Source organism: Palaemon carinicauda, chromosome 6 (genome assembly GCF_036898095.1).
Source record: "Palaemon carinicauda isolate YSFRI2023 chromosome 6, ASM3689809v2, whole genome shotgun sequence".
Classification (NCBI taxonomy): Eukaryota; Metazoa; Arthropoda; class Malacostraca; order Decapoda; family Palaemonidae; genus Palaemon; species Palaemon carinicauda.
This window is the reverse complement of record NC_090730.1, coordinates 27,743,926-27,765,243: the sequence shown is the minus strand read 5'-3', so window position 1 is coordinate 27,765,243 and position 21,318 is coordinate 27,743,926.

Genomic DNA, 21,318 nt, shown 5'->3' with positions numbered 1-21,318 from the left:
AAGGCAACCTCAGCAATGGGAGCAGGAGTCTTATGCCTTACTTCCTCCGCTTCCGCCTGCGGTTCCACCAGCGAGGCATCAATCTCTTGAGGTACGACAACCTCTTCCATCCATGAGGCAGCCACCTCAGCACTCGCTGCAGCGACCTCAACCCTCCTCAAGGCGAGAGCCTCAACTCCTTAGGCTAGCACCTCAGGAACCTCAACTCGCGAGACAAGAACTGCGTTCTGCGCAGCCGCTACCTCAACTCTCGCAGCTCACACCTCAGGAACCTCAACTCGTTCCTCAGGAACCTGCTACTGCGCATCCGCTACCCTTACAGCAAGCGCAACTCTTGAGACAAGAAACACATGCTAGGAGTCAGCCACCTCAACGCATGCATCTGCCACTTTCTCCTCAACTTGAGCCTCTTCCCATTCAACTTTGAAATAACAAATGACAATAATAACACCTCATTACTTTCATAACTTGCATTTGTAATCATATATATGTATGCCTACACAAACATTATGATTATGGAGGTTATTCGTATTACTTAAATAAAAAAATATATATGTATTCCTTGCAATATATTTTTAACAAATCGCAAATATGGCAAAATATCTTCAAAACAAAAATGAATCATGAGTTATGAATGTAATGTAAATATTATGTTGATATTAAAACCCCATGCAAGCATGCATGAAGTAATGCAGTGTTGCCAACAGGGCGAGTTTCCCTGTCCTGAGGTGAAGTAGATTATAGATCGTATATTTAGTGCAGCTTAATTCTACGATTATCATGCCTGCTATCAAATTCATCAACAAAACAGTCTAAATCAATTCCCTCGGCACGTGCACTTTCAAGGGACAGTAATGCGATATTACTCAATCTAGCACTGGTCATGGAATTTCTGAGAAATGTTACACGCCATGCAACATGCTCTGCTTCTCTTACAGCATGCTCTACATACAGCATGCTCTGCATACAGCATGCTCTACATACAGCATGCTCTGCATACCTTACCGCATGCTTCTCAGTCACACATCTTTGGTTGTTGCCAACTCACTAGACTGTCAAGCAGTTTCATAACGTTGCCTTCTAGTCTGCTGCTTTTGCACCAGTGAAACCCTCACTGAGAGAACTTAGCTTTTCTCGGATATGGTCCCTGTAGATGAGAAAGTGCTTTTCTCCCTCCTTCTGATATTCCCTTGAGGACTCTGTCATTTGGAGAGGAGCCTTTTGCTGCGTAGCCTCCTATGGACTTTTATTTAAGCATAACATGCTTCCAGGGAAGGTAATGGTTCCACTTCAGTCGCTAACCCCGTCTGTTACCACACCTGCTCCCATAGACCTTGAGCTGTGTTGCAAGACATGCAGTCCAAGCTTAGTCCTTGTTAGAGGATTTTTTGTTTACGGAGTCAGTGTGTCACTGGGAAGACGTTCAACAACCAGCAGAAGTGACTTGTTGTGACGCAGTGCGGCAACCTCAGCAACCCGATAAGGAGTTGTCTATACGACCCAGACAGTCTAGACAGCTTCGGGTTATCACTGTACTTCCTCGCTTTCCCATGGTTGACAGTTCACAGACTGTGCAGCAGTACCATGATCTTGTGTCCGGCTCCGTCAGACGACTGGCTTTTAAGAGCTCCCACAAGTCGTCGCTGTCTGGAGATTCTCAGATGGACTATGGATCTGACCAAGGAACTGGGCCTCCTGGTCAATTTTGAGGAGTCTCAGCTCGTCCCATCCCAGACCATTGTCTACCTGGGTATGGATCTTCAGAGTCGAGCTTTTCGGGCTTTTCCGTCGGCCCCAAGGATCTTCCAAGCCCTAGAATGCATCCAGTGCATGCTGAGAAGGAACCGATGCTCAGTCAGGTAGTGGATGAGTCTAACAGGGACACGTTCATCGCTGGGCCTGTTCATCGTGTTAGGGAGACTCCACCTCCCCCCCCTTCAGTATCATCTAGCTGCTCACTGGATAAAGGACATGACGCTAGAGACGGTCTCAGTTCTTGTTTCCGAAGAGAGGAGGTCTTCTCTCGCGTGGTGTAAGGAACAGCTTTCTTCTCAAGGAAGTCTACTTTTGGCTGTTCAGAAACCCGACCGCCGTCTCCTCTCGGACGCATCAGACACGGGCTGGGGTGCGACTTTGGACGGACAGGAATGCTCGGGAACATGGAATCAGGAGCAAAGGACACTTCACATCAATTGCAAGGAGTTGTTGGCGGTTCTTCTGGCCTTGATAAACTTCAAGTCCCTCCAGTTTAACAAGGTGGTGGAGGTGGACTCTGACAACACCACAGCCCTGGCTTACATCTTCAAGCAGGGAGGGACTCTTTCGTGGAAGTTGTTCTAGATCGCAAGGGACCTCCTCATCTGGTCAAAAGATCGAAAGCTCACGCTGGTAACGAGGTTCATTCAGGGCGGTATGAATGTCATGGCAGATCGCCTCAGCCGGAAGGGTCAGGTCATCCCCACAGAGTGGACCCTTCACAAGAGTGTTTGCAGCAGACTTTGGGCCCTGTGGGGTCAGCCAACCTTAGATCTGTTCGCTACCTCGATAACCTAGAGACTCCTGTTGTATTGTTCTCTGATTCCAGACCCAGCAGCAGTTCACGTGGATGCTTTTCTGCTGGATTGGTCCCATCTCGACCTGTATGCATTCCCGCCGTTTTAGATTGTCAACAGGGTACTTCAGAAGTTCTCCTCTCGCAAAGGGACACGGCTGACGTGGATTGGCTCCGCTCTGGCCCGCGAGAGAATGGTTCATAGAGGTACTGCAATGGCTGGTCGACATTCCCAGGACTCTTCCTCTAGGAGTGAACCTTCTACGTCAACCTCACGTTAAGAAGGTACACCCAAACCTCCACGCTCTTCGTCTGACTGCCTTCAGACTTTCGAAAGACTCTCAAGAGCTAGGGGCTTTTCGAAGGAGGCAGCCAGAGCGTTTGCCAGAGCAAGGAGAACATCCACTCTCAGAATCTATCAGTCTCAAGGGGAAGTCTTCCGTAGCTGGTACAAGACCAATGCAGTTTCCTCAACCAGTACCACTGTAACCCAGATTGCTGACTTCCTGTTACATCTAAGGAAAGTAAGATCCCTTTCAGCTCCTACGATCAAGGGTTACAGAAGTATGTTGGCAGCGGTTTTCCGCCACAGAGGCTTGGATCTTTCCACCAACAAAGATCTACAGGACCTCCCTAGGTCTTTTGAGACCTCAAAGGAACGTCGGTTGTCCACTCCAGGCTGGAATCTAGACGTGGTCCTAAGGTTCCTTATGTCATCAAGATTTGAACCTCTCCAATCAGCCTCTTTTTAGGACCTCACATTAAAAACTCTTTTCCTCGTGTGCTTGACAACAGCTAAAAGAGTAAGTGAGATCCACGCCTTCAGCAGGATCATTGTTTTCACATCTGAAACAGCTACATGTTCCTTGCAGCTCGGTTTTTGCTAAACGAGCTTCCTTCACGTCCTTGGCCTAAGTCGTTCGAGATCCCAAGCCTGTCCAACTTGGTGGGGAATGAACTGGAGAGAGTACTTTGCCCAGTTAGAGCTCTTAGGTACTATCTAAAAAGGTCTTAACCTTTACGAGGACAATCAGAAGCCTTATGGTGTGCTATCAAGAAACCTTCTTTCCCAAGTTCTAAGAACTCAGTTTCTTACTATTCAGGCTTCTGATTAGGGAAGCACATTCTCATCTGAAGGAAGAAGACCTTGCTTTGCTGAAGGTAAGGACACATGAAGTGGGAGCTGTGGCTACTTCAGTGGCCTTCAAACAGAACCATTCTCTGCAGAGTGTTATGGATGCAACCTATTGGAGAAGCAAGTCAGTGTTCGCATCATTCTATCTCAAAGATGTCCAGTCTCTTTACGAGTACTGCTACACCCTGGGACCATTCGTAGCAACGAATGCAGTAGTAGGCGAGGGCTCAGCCACTACATTCCCATAATCCCATAACCTTTTAACCTTTCTCTTGAATACTTTTTATGGGTTGTACGGTCGGCTAAGAAGCCTTCCACATCCTTGTTGATTTGGCGGGTGGTCAATTCTTTCTTGAGAAGCGCCGAGGTTAAAGGTTGTGATGAGGTCCTTTAGTATGGGTTGCAGCCCTTGATACTTCAGCACCTTAGAGTTGTTCAGCCTCCTAAGAGGAACGCTGCGCTCAGTAAGGAAGACGAACTTATTTAAGGCAGAGTAATGGCTCAAGTCGACTTCCTTACCAGGTACTTGTAATTTCATTGTTATTTTGAATAACTGATAATATGAAATACGGGATACTTAGCTTCTTGATATACATGTACACTGGTTTTCACCCACCTCCCTGGGTGTGAATCAGCTACATGATTATCGGGTAAGTTTAATATTGAAAAATGTTATTTTCATTAGTAAAATAAATTTTTGAATATACTTACCCGATAATCATGATTTAATTGACCCACCCTTCCTCCCCATAGAACCAGTGGACCGAGGAAAAATTGAAGTGGTGTCAACAAGAAGTACTGCAGTACCTGGCCACAGGTGGCGCTTGTGAGTACACCCCCCTCTTGTATAGCGATCGCTGGCGTATCCCTTCCGTAGAATTCTGTCGGGCAACGGAGTTGACAGCTACATGATTATCGGGTAAGTATATTCAAAAATTTATTTTACTAATGAAAATAACATTTTTCTTCATTCTAACTCATTTTTATTGTCATGTCAAGTTAGCATGCCTTTTTTATTCTGATGTGAGGGAATGCTTCTTAGGTTATACTCTAAATTTCTTGGCTCTATTCTTAGTTTACTGTATATACACTATATTCTGTGAGATCAAAAGTATTTTCAAACTTGGCTCTATTTTCGCTTTACTGCACATGCACTGGCATATAATACCTATTACAGTAGTTAAAATATTGTGCTATACATGTATATGTTCATGAGTGTGTCATGGTGGTGTGTTTTAGTTATCAATATATATTTTCACAGAAATTGGTATAAGATCTTGAACAGAAGGGAAGGCATAAGAATATATATACACCAAGACCTGAGTGATATAAGATATAAATATATATCCGTTAATTAAAGAATATTCGAGTTAATTAATGATAGAATTGTCTATGATTCCATTAATTTAATGAACTGGTGGAGATATGTAGCACAGTAACATTTCTATTAATTGTCTATGCATGTTGTTTACTAGGTATCAAGTGATTGCTATATTTTTCTGACAAGTGATTTACCTGCTCAGACCTTAAATCAAGAATGACCTGAATAGCAATAAAAGATCAGTGTAAGGCAACCAAGAGTATTCAGGACTCATATGGTATCCTTTCTGCAAACCAAAAGGGTAGTACCCTGTCTCACCACCTGTAAACACCACTTCTGATATTGCTTTTAGTGTGAATAGACCTCTTTTCGGCTTTTGCATTTGATTCACCTCTGATGCTTGCTCCTTGATGAGGTTACCATTCAGAATTATTCAACTCTTTGTGGAATATTCATGGCAAAGAAGGCTTAAGAAGAATTGGACTTTGAGTATTTCACCAGTTTCCCTTTGACTTCAGACCGACCATCCCTTTGCACTTCATACCGCAAGGCTAAGCTAAGTCGCAGATTTACATTTGATAACCATTCTTTGTGTGCAACTATAGGGGAGCGAATGGTAATCTGACTGAGGTATGTGAGGTATGTACGAAGTAATCTCTCAGTAAGAGAAAAGTGTTTGTAAACCATGTGATCATCTTATCTAAGAAAAGACTTGCCAAGCAAAGACTTATGGATGGTTCAGTGGATCGACATGTAGGTAATCCTTCTAGACTTAATTCGGTTGACGAGGTGTTAGGAGGGTAGTATGACCGTATGTTGATAATTTTTGGGGTTGTCAGCATGTCAGGTGAGCAATATGACTGTTCCCCTTCCCTTGTGGGGCCTATTGTTACATGGTCAGTGGCTCTCTAAGAATGTGTTTCTGCACCTGAAGAGTGGTGAGAGTATCAGTTAGGTTCTGTCAGTCTAGAATTTATCCTCTCAACTAGGCTTTATGACCTCTTTTTAGCTCCCGTGGTCTTGCTATGGGTCTCCCCATTAAACCTTGTACTGAAGGAAGAACTGATGCTGAACCGACCATGGCGGATTCCAGGTACAAATTTGCCCTGATGCAAAGCTGGTTCTGAGTAAAGTCATACTCCCTTGTTAGCTTAGAGTTTAGAGTTAAGGGTAGTGATGACAGATCTCTCTCCAATCAGGCTAGGAAGGATCAATCAAGGTTACAGCTGCTTGCTCCTTCCAGTTTTCCTTGTGGGGACCAACTCCTTTATGCAACCTTCAATTGCCCTCGTGCAAGGGAAAAATTTTTGTCAGGAAGAATTTTGGGATAGAGCGGTAGTCTCTAACTACAGTGTAGGAGTCGAAGAAACATTCTTGCTTTTTGTTCCTCTTGGGATTAGGGAAGTGTGATTGCTAGGTGTTTAAACGAACACCTTGTATTTAAGAAGGATCAAGTTAAAGGCAGGTACACACACAACCAAATTTTTCTCCTGTTGTGGCTCTTTCATTGTCTTATCCTTCAAATCTCTCTGTTGCGACTTGATGATGGCACCATGGTTTTCACCTATCTCATGGCACTTGTGAGAGCAGCCCTCCACAAGAGTGTCATTAGGGTGGTGAGATAGTTGGACGACTGGCTCTTTCTGTCGAGCTTAGAACAGGAAACAATCCACACAAGTGACATAGTCATGAGATTTTATAACAAACTGGGAATTTAGATTAACATTTAGAAGTTGATCCTACTCTCCTGTCAAGTTTTGATCTATCAAGGGATGAAGATCAACTTTCCGATTTTAAAGGCTTTTCCGACATATGATCGCATCCGGCGTCTACAGGAGTACATCACACTTTTTCAAACAACAAAGGGACATCCAGCGTAGCTATGGACAAGACTCATCGATCCCCTGTCATTTTTTAATCATGTGAATGGTACATGAGGAAGCCAGAGGTAGACCCTCATCAACTGTGTAGCTTCTGCAGGGGACATGACTACTGTACTTGCAGAATTCCCTCTGTTCTGTGAACAGTAATGAAGTAGTACCTGTTGTATATACTGTACTGTATATGTATACTTTATTATATTACGATGAAGTTTTGACTCGCAGTTCTGTTATTGAAAAACAATACTACTATTTTAAATTTCAAGGCTATTCTCTTTGGGTGGAGAGTTCCTAGTTGGCAAGCATTCTATTATTGAGAAATAACAATGCATGACATTCTGAATGTAGTGAATGCCCTCCTGTGCAGTGGACTGAGTTCGTAAAGAAGAAGAATACTGTAAGTCAAAGAGAGATTCTCTGGAAACAGTTTCGGCAATGCACAAGCTGATGCCGAAGAAGCTCTCGAGCTCCTTCATCCCTCATTCAAGTGTGAAGCTTTCTGTGTACACTTCTCCCTCCGAGGCCGAGTCAGTCCGAGGAAGTAAGAAAAGGAAGGAAGCCACAGCCTATCTCTCAGGGAGTTTTGGGTGGGACACGGGTATTTCCTTCTACTAGCGAAGGCAATACCCACTGCCTCACACTCACAGGTCTCCTGCTGCCGTAATTGCTGTTGATGATTCACGCAAGGACCTGGACCGTGGTTTGCTGTGGCCGAACCTGGCTATTTATGATATACCATCTGGAGAGAAGTTTCTTGAGGTTTTAGCAGCTTCTAGATTCTGGAAGTAATCTTATCCCTGCTGCTGTTCTCACCTTGCCTACAGAGAAGAGCTGTTATGTGACGCCACTGGACGTATCCTTACCTAGTGCTGCAGGCCCCGTTGCCTGAAGCAGAGAGTCTGACTACATTCGAAAAATTTCTTGACTTTGGTGAAGAAGTGTTTTCGCTTGCCTTTCCTTGCTTCGACTGTTCCTATACATTCTTCTTCCCCTTCTTAAGAGCTACCTGCTGCCAGGAAAAAGATAAGTTCACTGAGATGCAGGATGACCAGTTAGGAGGAGCCCTCAAGACTCCTGGTATTTGTGCATGGTTTTGTGGGAGGAGCTGTTATTATTGTTATGATTATTATTACTAGCTAAGCAACAACACAAATTGGAAAAGTAGGATGCTATAAGGGCTTCAACAGGGAAAAATAGCTCAGTGAGGAAATGAAGCTGGAACACAGTAGTTAAAATCTTACTTGAGGTGTAAACGTACCAGCCGGTAGTTCACTGGACGGCCGCTAGGAGACTGCCACATACAGTATACAATATACAGTACTGTACTTCGGTCCGGCAGTGACCCCAAGCACTTCAACATCGGCTGTTGGAGAGTGTGGTCATCCTTCTCTTCGCTTGGAACTTTTGGCAAAATAAAATTTTCTTTCCTTTCTCTAATTCCAGAGTGTTTGTGTATGTTTGTATGATCATGCCTATTGTGCGGACATGCCTGGGAGTGGTGTAGAGGACCTGCAGTACTGTTATGAGTAGCCTTGAGGTTGATCCTTACACGCTATGCCGTGTGTGCAGAGGCCATATTTGCGGCCAAATATCTGCTTGTATTGAATGTCGGTAGTGATCACCCTCTCAGTGTGTGAAGTTAGGCGGAAGAAAGAAGCAGCAGCCTAAAACAGATCTTTCACCTTCAGGATCTTCCTCGAAGTCTAAGAAGCTTACACTTACTTCTTCTTCTTGAACTCTGCATTCTGACTCTTCTCTAGTGGCTTCTTCAGGAGACCATTCAGTTAAGAGTGATGACAAATTAACTCTTAGCTAAGCCCATTGGTATGGGGGAGTTGTAGTCTCCCCTAGAGAGACGATAGCTCCTTCTCCTTAAGGTGAGTCCTTCTTTATGAAAGCAGATGCCTTGCTCATCCTGTGGCTATTGTTGAGCATCGAAAGCTTGCTGTTGGAGGACAACTTGAATTGCTTCCTAGCATTGAAGCGCTCAATAGGAGAGCAGGCATTGGTGGTTCTCGCAGATGCTAAAAAGAAAAACTGGTCTCCTCCTGCTTTTCCGGCACAGAAACCATCTCCATGTCATTCTTCTGTCCCTCGCAAGTGTTCTAGCTCTTCGGGGCTTGACACACAGGTTGCAAGTCAACCTCCTCATGCCTCAGGAACTCTTATGATTCTTATGCTTTGTCCTCCCTTCAGGATGAGCTCTTATGGTCAAAATGTTTTCATCCTCAGGACTCCTTCTCCTGCAGTTCGACATAATTCCAACCAGATGACGACAATTTTTGGCTCCAGCCATTCACAGAAGTCGTCTTCACTGGATGTATCCCCTGTTCATTGCAGGCATGAAGATAGCTTTCCTTTTCGTCGTCATTGCTCCTCACGAACTCAAGGTAAGTGTTCCTCTTCACCGTCATCAGTGTCATCATTTAGACTTGAGAATTCTCTTAAGTCAAAGCGTTCCACCTTTCCTTCTAGCCATCGAATGAGCAAGGCTAACAAGTCCTGATAAGATACTCGTACTTCACCATTGCCCTCGCGACATTGTCGCTTGCCACCAACATGGCTGTCTCTTGTCCTCAGTACTGTACGTCATCTTCGCTCTCCACCTTCATGCTATCGTCGCTCGTTGCCCTTGCGGCAGAATCGTGCCTCGTACAATACTCATGTTTTTACTGATCCTCGCTCACCCCTTCGCAATGTCGTTGCTCCTCACCCTTGCGGCATCATCGCTCCTCGTCATCAAGTTCTCATTGAACTTTGCTCTCATGATGCTCATCATCGACTCGGTCAAATAAGCCTTCACTTTCTGATAGGTATTCAAGGCATACTTCTTACCAACATTCACCATCTCTTGAGGGATATTCTCTGAATTTTAGATATTCACATACCTGACTGGACCTCTCTCTGAAGGAGGAAAGCAAGAAGCATTGCAGGAGGTCAGTGAGTTTCTCTTCAGTAAGGGCTACTGAATGGAAGGCTCCTCAAATCCTGCTTCTCCACTCATACCAGGAAGAGACTCGGATCCTGCTTCAGAACTGCCCACCGTCTTGGTAATTCCACATAGTCGGGTTCGTTCTTAGCTTCGTTACTCACTATTGACTGGAAAACCCAAATGTGAAGTCCCTCTTTTTCCCCTTTCTTCTCCTCGTCCTTTAACAATCAACCTAGTCTCTAGGGGAAGGAATAGGAAGAAGGTTCCTGTCACTCCCCTAGGGGTGACACGAGGCATAGAAGTCATAGAGGTTCTCTTTCCCCGAGGGAGATAACCTTTCCGAACTGCTACAGACTTTCGCCGATTGAGTTTGTCAAGTCGCAGTCCACCTCATTCATCAAACCACCGAACTTTAGAGACCCTGCAGAGACTTCTCAGAAGTCCACGATTCCTTTCTCCCCAGCTGAGGACAGACAAAGCTCAGTCCTCAGTTCAGAGAGGTCTTACTTTAAAGGGAAAGAGGAATCATCTCGTATCCGTGTCGAATTTGCTTTTCAAGGGATAGGAAAGGAGTCTTGGGTTAAGGAAAGTACCCTTCCCCCTGATCTGATGCTGAAAACCTGGAGTAAGAGTTAACTTTCCTCAGAGTTCTTTCTCTCATTAGGGAGTTGAATGAAATTGAAGAGGCAGCCACGGAAGTTATCAACATCACAGTGCCCCTCAAGCCTCAAGAGTCTGCTCTTGAGCTCCCCTATTTGATACTTGCGTGGGATGCACTTGTTCCAGTAAATTCACAGGTCACCGAACTTAGGAATTAGGTCCAATTGAGTAAAGTAGATCCACCAAGTTTCAGCCTCTAGCCCATTCTCAAGAGTGGAGGTTCTATGTTCCGGAGGAGACTTGTTCTGTCACCTGTTCTGATAGATACAACATCAATGGCACTGACCACAGGCATGACAGCAGATAAACTGAAGTACGAGGGCACATCTTTCTCAACTGCATTGCAATCACCATTTGTTCTTAGCTATAAGAAGTGCTTCCACTAGTTACAAGTTTTGATTTATCATTTCTAAAGGGATGGTAATTTTCATTCCTCTCAGTCGCCATTCCTTTTTGGCTCCTGGCCCCACCCCCTGTCTTGCACCTGTTTTTACTCCAGTGATCTAGATTTATCTCTCTTGAAGTTAGATATTGAGACAAAGTCCTTTCAATCAAAGTTTTCAATTTTATAGAAAATTTTGTGTTTGCCTTTACTATAATATTTAATAATCTCATTGATTTTCTTGCAGCTCATTGTCAGGTACCTGTTAACAGCACCCTGGATAAGGGTATAACCAATCACCTGACTTTCGAACCTTGATGTGATGTAGGCCTAGGGGTGAACCGATCTGGGCAGGTGCCTGATTATAGGTTACCCTTTATGTCCCCTTTTAATCCTGTAACAGTGCCAGAGAGCACTTGGGTAAGGGTTTGGGGTAAACACTGACCTAGTACAGGTAGATTTCAGGGCTGTGCTTGGTGGGTAAAGTGGGGGGTCACTTTGGGTAGGGATTTTTATCTATATAGGCTACAATGATGTTAGGCCCAGAGTCATGAAACCCTTTGATCGTTTGCAGGGCTTTACCGCTTTAACAAGGATCTTGTCATTAGGTTGTAGGTTTCCTTTTCTGGTGAGGTCTTGATCAGACCGCTCCTCCCCATCGATGCATCTCAGGAAGGTTCGGCATGAGGAGCCTTTCCAGTCGCAAGATCCTTTGGGGGTCCCCTTTGCCCTTTGGTATGAGGATGTGGGTTGTGATGGTCTACGTCTTTTCTTGTTTTCCCTTCACTTCTCGTCCATTTAGCGAGGTTTGTTGGGCTGATAAACCCTTGGATGGGTTATCGCCTGGAAATTCCTGCTGCCTTCCTAGATTTTGGTGGCTCTTTTTGTCACTTTTCCTGGCTGCAGCTTTTGGGGTTCCTTATTCTACTTGAGACTTCAAGTTTGATTCTTGAGGTTTTCCTGTTACCTTTGATTTTTAATGGTCCTAGGGCTCCTCTTAGGCTTTGTCACCTTTTTGACGAGTCCTTGTTTTGTCTGTCTGTCCTGACAGCTTGGAGGACTGGAGTTTTTGGCACTTCCGAGGTCCAGAGGACCTTGTCCCAAGTCAAGTCATTACCCTCTGAACTTCCTCCCCTTCAGTCAAGGAGGAAAAGTGGAAGGTGGGTGCCTGGAGGGCTTTGCCTTCTTTTTTTTTTTTTTGTTCTAAGTCCTTCATTTCTCCTTGCCTGGTCCCTCTTCTCAGTTTTTGCTGCCACAGCTCACTTGTTGGCAAATACTCCTAATATAGTGAGATTCTTGGTGCATCAGCATGGAGCCTCTTGTGTTGTCTTTGTTAGTCTTGAGTCTTGTGACTGAGGAGTCTCTTGTTTGTCTTATTCCCCAGTGTTGAGAGAATCTCTTTCTTGGTTCAGGGACCATATCTATGATGGGATGGGTCTTTCCCGGTCCTTTTGGACCTCTTGGGAGGAGTTCTTTTCTGGGATCTAAGGGCTTTTCTATTTGGTGGTCCTTGGAGAGGGACCATTTTTGGATAATCTAAGCATCTTTTGTGGGGCATTGAGTTTGGATGGTTTCCCAGTTTTGAGTCATCCCTTTTCTGGGATGTAGCCTTTTTGTGGTCAACAAGTCTCAGTTGGTCTCAGGGTCAGGAGGTTTTTGACATTTTGAGAAGGAAATTGCTTGTCATAGTCATTTTGTTCGCAACGCCCCCTTTGAGTGTTAGTGTCAGTTTTGCATTGCTTCTTTTGAGGATACCCAGAGTGTCAGTTTCAATGCACTTTTGCTAGACTGGGGAAGGGCTCCAGGATTTTGCCTTTCCTCTGGTCTCTCTTATGGTGGGGTGTCTCAAGGCTTCCCCCTTTTTGCCCTTGAAGTAGCATTTTTTCTGTTCATGTGTAGATCCTCTTGGAACCTTCAGTTCATCTGTCAGAGAGGAGTGGTCTTCTCAGTAAGCGTGTTTTCCCATTCCTCCAGGGTCTCCTCAAGTCTTGTTTTCTTGTTTGGAGACTGTCAGGAGGTTCTTTGGTCAGAAAGGTTTTTCTTCCTGTGTCCCTGAGAGTCTAGCCAGATGAATGTTCACTCGCCAAATATTACTAGCTTGGTTGGTTTTCAGATGTTGGTTCTAGGCTTGTAGTCTTTCAATTTCTTTACCTTTCCTTTATAAGACTTCTATTTTATTGGTCCTTCTACACCTGGACAAGGTCTTGTCTTGTATGTGTTGAGATATGGCATCCATGTGTAAGTGAGACTTCTTACGTTTTCTGCTTCTCTTTTCCTCAGGGATCTGGTTTGGTCTCTCATGAAGCAGGTGGATTTTTGTAGTGCTGGTTTTCATGCTGGTGTCTTTGGAATCTTTTGCAACTCCCCCTATGGTCTGCTCCTGTCTCGAAACCAGTTGAGCTGTCCTAGTGCTCTTCCATAGTGTCTGAGTCACTGTCTTTTCATGCCCTCTCTCCTCTGGTGTCAGTCTCACTAATTGGAGCAGGAGGTATTGTTTTGCTGTAGTCGCTTTTCGGGTCTCCCTCCATGATCATCTGAAGAGTCTAGACGGACAGTTTTGGTGCTTGATAGAGGCCTCTGTTTTGAGGGCTTTTTTTTATGAGATATCTCTTTCTGGCTTCCCTGACATTAGTCATGAGAATTTGTGCGCTTTAGTTGCTCTTCTGCCGGGGGACCTTGGTTTGCCCGATTTTATGGAATTTGTTGTGAAGACAGAGGCATTTTTGCTTCTCTCTCCCAGGTCTCCCCTTTTATGTTCCTGTTAGTCATCGTTGGCAGCATGGAGTTCGCTTTGGTGATTTGTCCTGTGAGACCGTCTCTCTCTCCGGGACGTCTTTGCCTTTTGTTTGTGTCTCTTCAGAAGGTCTTAAGTCTATTGCTTATGATGATTTTTCTCCCTTCTGAGTGACTAGTTTTCTTGGACTCTGGGTAATGTTGTTTGTGAAGGACATATGCCAGGATCCCTCTGTGATCAATCAGTCACTAAGGAGGTGGTTTTATGAGGAACGTCCTTGTCGCCTGAGTGCTTGAGGCAGCTATATGCTCCATTTCATCTTCTCTTTTCTGTATTTGAGGAATGTCTCGCAGGTTCTTGGCGACCTTGCTCTTTGGGCTTGTTGGTAATGGCAGGGCAGGTGGTTAGGCTTGAGACTTGGTGGTTGGCTTCTCCCCCATTTGGTGGAGGCTGCCTTTTTATTTGTACAGTGTTGAGGTAGGTGCATAATCTTGGGCTTTGGTTGGTTAGTCTTTGTATGACTTAACTTGGTTATGGGTTGGTCATGATGGGTTAATTGATTATTCTTGTATTGAATATTTGTCCATTAAGTGTTTGTGTCCCTTCGGTCACACACTGATTGCCAGCATTAGCCATAGGGTGAGTGCTGTCTCATTGCTACCGACACTCTAATGGTGACTGGGTCGTCAACTCATCTTTGCCCTTCGCCTCTTGTTGTCAGTCACTCACATGAAACAGATGGCAATTAGTAGTGCTGGTCTTGGTGCTGGCACCATTGGACTGTGTTGTGATAACACCAACCGGACTAATCCAGTATTCACTCGGTGAATGAGTCATCACCTACTTTATGCCCCTCTCTACTTGGTGTCTGTCATTCATGAGAGGCAGGTGGCATTTGGTAGCGCTGGTGTTTGTACCGGTACCAGTGGGATGTGGTGCCATACCTCCCCAGTTGGTGTCTGTCACAAGACACAACTGTTCGGTGGGTACCTGAGCTACTACAGCTACTTCCCTATCTAGATCTAGGGATGGGTGGCAGTCGATAGTGCCGGTTCTTTTGTTGGCTTCTTTGGGGCATGTTTTCACAACCTCATTGTTCACCAAACGAAAGACCAAATGAGTGCTTCACAAGTCCTGTCACTCCCCTGTTGGCTCCACTCCTCTCTGGTAGGCACCTGATAGGAGATAAGATGGACAATCTTGCCACTCTCTCCTTGGCACTGAGGTACCAGATTCTGCAGCTACCTTCTTCTCGAGGATGAGGGATAGGTAGCAGTCAGTAGTGCTGGCTCTTTTGTTAGCTTTTTGGGGAATTTTGTCCCCCTTATTGTTTGCCGAACAATTGACAAGGTTACTGCCTCAGTCATTCCTCATAGATTTGAATTGTTGTTGGCAGGAAAGGGAGGCAGGGCGGGGTGCTGGTCTCTTGTGGCACCAGGGCGAGACTTAATCACTCCCTCCAGGTAGGGTGGGCAGTACCCAGGAGATTGATATGATAACAATAGACTTATTGGCCGGATCTTGGTACTCATTACTCTGGACTGAGTTGCCATCTTCATTCAGCTCCTCTCGTTTCAGTAAGAACTTGTAGTAGTTTGTCACACTGGTTCTTTTGCTGGCTTCATTTGCATCCTTTCTCTCTTCCCCCAATGGTTGCCAGATGGAAGTTCAGTTTTTGGTTCAAGTGCTCTTTCTAAGGACTGAGTTGCCTCTGCATTTGCTCTCAGCACTGAACTCTTACACGAGAATAAGTCCTGTTCTGATCTGTGTCGCCAGCTTTTTCGTGCCTCTCTTTCTTAGTGTCAGAGGCACTCTTGAGAGAGGGAAGCAGGCAGGAGTCTGGTCCCTCACTCTTGCTGGTGCCTTGGACAGGGGATGCGGTCACTTACCCCTCTTCCTCGTCCAGTGCGCCTGGCGTGATTCTGGGGTTGGGACTCATCCAGTCGCTATCTCGTGATGACAGGGTTACCTGCCACTCTCTGCTCCCCCTCTCTTGGCACTGGATTCACGCTTGAGATTACTTGGCATGTGGTAGCACTTGTGCTGTTGCACCTGTCATGTTTTCGTTTAGATAATTTCTCCCTGGACTCTCTGGACTCTTGAGCTAGACCAGACAGTCCGACCATGAACTTATCCTTGGATTACCTGTCTTCGGTTTGTTGGCATAACAGGTCAAGTTCTTGAGGTCAGTTGGCTTGTTTTTCATTCTGTTTTTTTGTTCGTCCTTGTCTGTCCCTGTCCAAAAGGGAAAATTTTTTCAGATCCCTCCTCCACTTCAATGTGGTAATCAGGCTAGATAAATTATCCTAAGGTAATATTTATGAATATGGAATTTTCTTAGTAAAATTAATTATGATACTTACCTGGATATTGTAGTTAGTCCCACCCAGGCTTCCCCAAATCTGTCTGGCTACAACTGATTTTTAAGGCGAGTAAACAATTGGTTCAGCCGGCAGTGTTTCTAACAGGGGGGGGGGGGGAGAGTTACAGTATAGGAGGTAGTAGTGTTACCAATGTGGTTAAAAATTGAGCAAATTTTGTAGATTCAGGGCTAACTAAGTTATCCATGTAAGTATTATTAACATTAATTTTATTATTAAAATTAGATATTTGGAGCTTTGAACAAATGAATCTCATTTATATTATTTCAATATTAAAATGACCTTCTTGAACTAAGTTCAACCCCTGAGGTTCCACAGTATACAAACAGTATTTCCTTTTTTTTTTATTGAATATTGAATTAATCTTTTACTTCTCACATTACAGTATTGTATGTTAATAAGATTCTTGGGGATGGGGGTAGCTACATTATTTTGTCGGGACCTTTGATTGTGATTTAACTAGTTATGCTCATTGTTAGGGAAGATGGTCACTAACTATTTCAAACCCACTTATCTCATGCCTGTGTTTGTGTCTTATTTTTGCTAAACTTAATGGCTTTCTTTTTTTCTTTCAAGGCACATGGATACAAAAAGCCGAGTATAAGAATTTCCCTAAGCCCCCAAGTTATGCTGGTGAGTACTGTACGAGCATTTACTTTTTCTTGCTTCCATATTGATCCCAGATTTCCAATATTCTTAATTTGATTCTGGTGTAATTTTGTGTGTTCATTACTGTATATACTTCAGTTATGTATGATAATTTATGGTATCCATTACTTAGTTTTAGCTGAAATTTTCAATTAACATTTCCATTTTTTTTTCAGATGTTACCATACCTAAGGAACGACAAAAATTACGTTTCCTTGACAAGGTGCCTCAATATACTCCTGGCGTTAGAGCCCCCAAAATGACGAGAAGGATCGATTTAATTCAAGGAGAGGAAGAATATCAGAGAGACTTGTTGCATGGCCAGTATGGTATTATTGTGAGTGTTTAGCCTTTTTATTTTTATTTCATTTCACACTGTATACAGTACAGTAATCATCGCAGATTTATAGAAACTGTGCGTGTAAATATATGTCTCGGACTTCTTTACATTGCTGGTTTCTGGAAGCAGGTAAGTTTTATTTATTTTTGGGTTTTCATTATTTAAAAAAAAAGAATACTATTTTTAAATATTAAACTTAGCCGGTGAATATATAATAGCTGACGTCTCCGACGGCTCGACAGATTCCAAAAACTCGCGAGCGATCGCCATGAAGGTAGCGGGTGTGCCCACCAGCGCCGACTATCTGTCAGATACCGCATATACATGTAAACAGCTCCAGTTCTTCTCTGTCGGTTTCATCGACAAGTCGATTCCACTCGCTTTATGACCTCAAGTTTTCAATATTAAACTTACCCGATAATCATGTAGCTGTCAACTCCGTTGCCCGACAGAATTCTATGGAGGGATACGCCAGCTATCACAATACTAGAAGGGGGTGTACTTACCAGCGCCACCTGTGGCCAGGTACTATAGTACTTCTTGTTGACACCTCCTCAATTTTTCCTCTGTCGTGCTTCCGGCAAGACGTTCTGGGATACGCTTATGATCTTCGAGTATTTTCACGGCTAATTGGTGAAGTATTCTCTCAGATTTCGGCTGTCGCTTTACTGGAAACCTTCTTATATTAGCTAGATAGCTTTTATATAGTCCTGATTATCGGTTAACGATCTTTTGCTTGATTTTGGAACCCCCCTTGGCTAACTCTTTGGATTCAAGATGTCTGACATTTCGCAAGCCCCCTCCCATAGACGATGTAGGTCTTGTAATAGGCGTATTCCGAAGGCCTCGGTAGATCCTCACACCGCTTGTTCTGACTGTAGGGACAGGCCCTGTCAGTTAGAAAATCGATGTGAGGAATGCGCCGGACTTTCGGAACTTGAATTTGTCCGTCTTTTGAAATACAGTGATACCTCGGTACTCGACCATAATCCGTTCGAGATCCGTGTTCGACCTCCGATTTGTTCGAGTACCGAATTTTTTTTCCCCATAAGAAATAATGGTATATATTCTATTCCGTTCCCAAGCACTCGAACAGGCCCAAAATATTAATAAAACGTGTACCTAAACAACAATAATTATCTAAATGTGTATGAAATTGGTCAGAAAATCCTATAAAACAATTTTAAACCATTTACTGTACTAAAATAAAACAATTTTAAACCATTTTCTGTACTGTAGTGAACATACCTTTGAGCAGCGGTTCGATGGCATACAGGGATGGATGTGGAGAGGATGGAAGGGGGAGGTTACTGCTTGGAAGGAGAGTCCCCTTCCATGATGTGGCGGGGTAGTTCTCCTTCAGGAGTTATTTCTCTCTCCAATGAAAGGGTGGGCAGATCTATTTCAGGGGTTTCTTCTCTTCTTTGTCTCTTCTTTGGAGGAGAAACAGGCTTTGATGTAGCAGCTTTCTTTTCTTTTGTGAAAAACTGGTCTATTGTTAATTGTTTCTTCCTCCTCTGCAGTATTTTTCGAAAATGATACATGACACTATCATTAAACATATGCACTGCCCGGTTTGCTACTGCAATTTCTGGGTGGTATTTTTCAGCAAAAGCCTGCACATCTGCCCACTTGGAACAAATTTCATTGATGAGAGAACTTGGAACATCCTCCCTTACCTCATCCTCTTCTGAAGATTCCTGCTCCACAATCAGATCCTGCTGCTGTTGTTGTTGCAGGTGCAACAATTCCTCCACAGTCAACTGGGTAGAATGGCTTTCTACAAGCTCATCAATATCATCCTTGTCGACCTCAAGCCCCAAACTCCTGCCCATGACAACAATTTCCTCAACGACATCAGTGTCATCAGAAATTACAGGGGTAGCAGTGCTTGGACCCGCCTCTGGTTGGAAACCTTCAAACTCCCTCTCTGTGACACATGATGGCCACAGCTTACGCCAGGCAGAGTTCAATGTCCTATAGGTCACACCTCGCCAAGCTTGGTCAATCATGTTAACAGAGTTGAGGATGCTGAAGTGTTCCTTCCAGAATTCCTTTAGGGTCAACTTCGTGTCACTGGTCACTTCAAAACACTTTCTGAAAAGGGCCTTGGTATAGAGTTTTTTGAAGTTTGAAATGACCTGTTGGTCCATGGGCTGGAGTATGGGAGTAGTATTGGGGGGCAAGAATTTGATTTTGATAAAGCTGTATTCTTCTTTCAAGTCATCCTCGAGACCTGGAGGATGTGCAGGAGCATTGTCCATAACCAGAAGACATTTCATTGGCAAGCTCTTTTCAATGAGGTAAGCCTTAACCTGGGGGGCAAACACTTCGTTTATCCACTCAGTAAAGAATTGTCTTGTGACCCAAGATTTAGTGTTCGAGCGCCACATAACTGGTAGTGCACTTTTACAAATATTATTTCGTTTGAACACCCGGGGGTTGTCCGAGTGGTACACTAACAAGGGTTTGATCTTGCAATCGCCACTTGCATTTGCACACAGCAACAATGTTAGCCTATCTTTCATTGGCTTGTGACCTGGCATCTTCGTCTCGTCCTTGGTAATGTACGTATTGGCTGGCATTTTCTTCCAAAATAACCCAGTCTCATCACAATTAAAGACTTGTTGTGCGATCAAATTTTGTTCATTTATGTACCGATCGAATTCCCCCACGTATTTATCGGCTGCAATTTGATCCGAACTAGCTGCCTCCCCATGCCTAGTAACACGATGAATACCTGTTCTATTACGAAACTTTTCAAACCAACCCCTGCTCGCTTTAAATGTAAATGAATCACTTTCACTGGTACTCGGACTTTTCTTCACTAATTCTTCATAGATATGCAACGCTTTTTCACAAATGAACGCTTCACTAACACTTTCCCCGGCCAACTGTTTTTCTTTAATAAATATTAAAAGCAACTTTTCCATCTCCTCAATCACTTGTGGCCTTTGCTTAGTTACCGCCGTAACTCCCGTTGCAACATTCGCCTTCTTAATCATTTCTTTATGCTTTAAAAACGTAGAAATGGTCGACTTCGCCATTCCGTATTCTACCGCTAAATCGGACACTCGTACACCATTCTCATATTTCGCTATAATTTCCTTCTTCAACTCGATCGTTGTTCGCACTGTTTTCCTCTTCTCCTTCCCCTTAACACTCATTACTTTCTTGGGACTCATTATGAAAGCTAAAAAAGCAATTAAAAGCACTGAAAATCACTAAATCACAACGAATGCTGATCGCGCGTTGTCTGAGTGACGCTCTCGAGAGAACTGATGCTTCCCGAACAAGCGAGAGTGGCCGAGATGGCGCGATCATCACAAAGCCCATGCGGTCGTCACGTGTTCGGCTGGTCGAGTACCGAATTTTTGGTCGAGCACCGCAGCAAAAATTTCTCGAAAATTTTGGTCGAACTCCGAATTGTTCGAGTATAGAGTCGTTCGACTACCGAGGTATCACTGTATTCAACTAAGTTAGAGAGAGGTAGAGTTAGGAGGAGTTCTTCTCACTCTTCACTTTTTTCCTCACCTCATGATCCCCTACCTTTTCCTACCCCTGTAGTGGCTACCCCCGAACCTACTATTTGCCCTCCGCCTGATATGTCTGTTGTTTTGCGTGCTATTCAGGCCTTAGGCGATAAAGTAGAGTCAGTGGTAAGTGATCATAAGTCTCTTATGGCCGAAGTCAAGGAACTTAAGGTCAAGAGTGCAGTGGGTGGAATTAGTGCCAGTGCTGTGACGAGTGCTAGTGTCAGTGCAGTGCCAAGTGCTAGTGTCAGTGCCAGTGTGGTGCGTGAGGATACTTCTGTGCGAGCCAGTCGTCCTCCCAGTCCGGGACCTCTTGCAAGCTCCCAAGCCCAGGGGAGAAGCAATGTCGAAGGGCATAAGGGTTCGGCAGGCCTTGTTCGGCGCACAGAAGTATCCTCGGTGGTTGCGGGCGTGTCTTCCAAAGACCGTCACTCCCACCTGCAGACGATTGAGCCCGTCTTTTTCTCGTCCGCTGATCAACTGTCAGGGAAGAAACGTTGGACTCAGGTCTCGAGACCACTTAAACGCAGAGTCCAGTCCGCGAGTGCTCAGCCAGGCTGCAGTCATTGGCTCAGCTCTGACTCGCCGCAGTCATCAGTCGACTGCACTCCGCCCAAGAGGAGTAAGGTTCTGCCACAACAGAGCTCGACTGTTAAGGCTTTACCTCAGCCTACTGTAGTTTCTGCCGACCCCAAGTGGACTCTACTACAGTCCATGCAAGCACAGCTTTCGGACTTGATGCGTGAGTGTCGGGCTGAGAGTGTTGCGCCTCCGCCTCCGCCTGCACTCCCTCCGCCTGCGCTCGCTCCGCCTGATCGCAG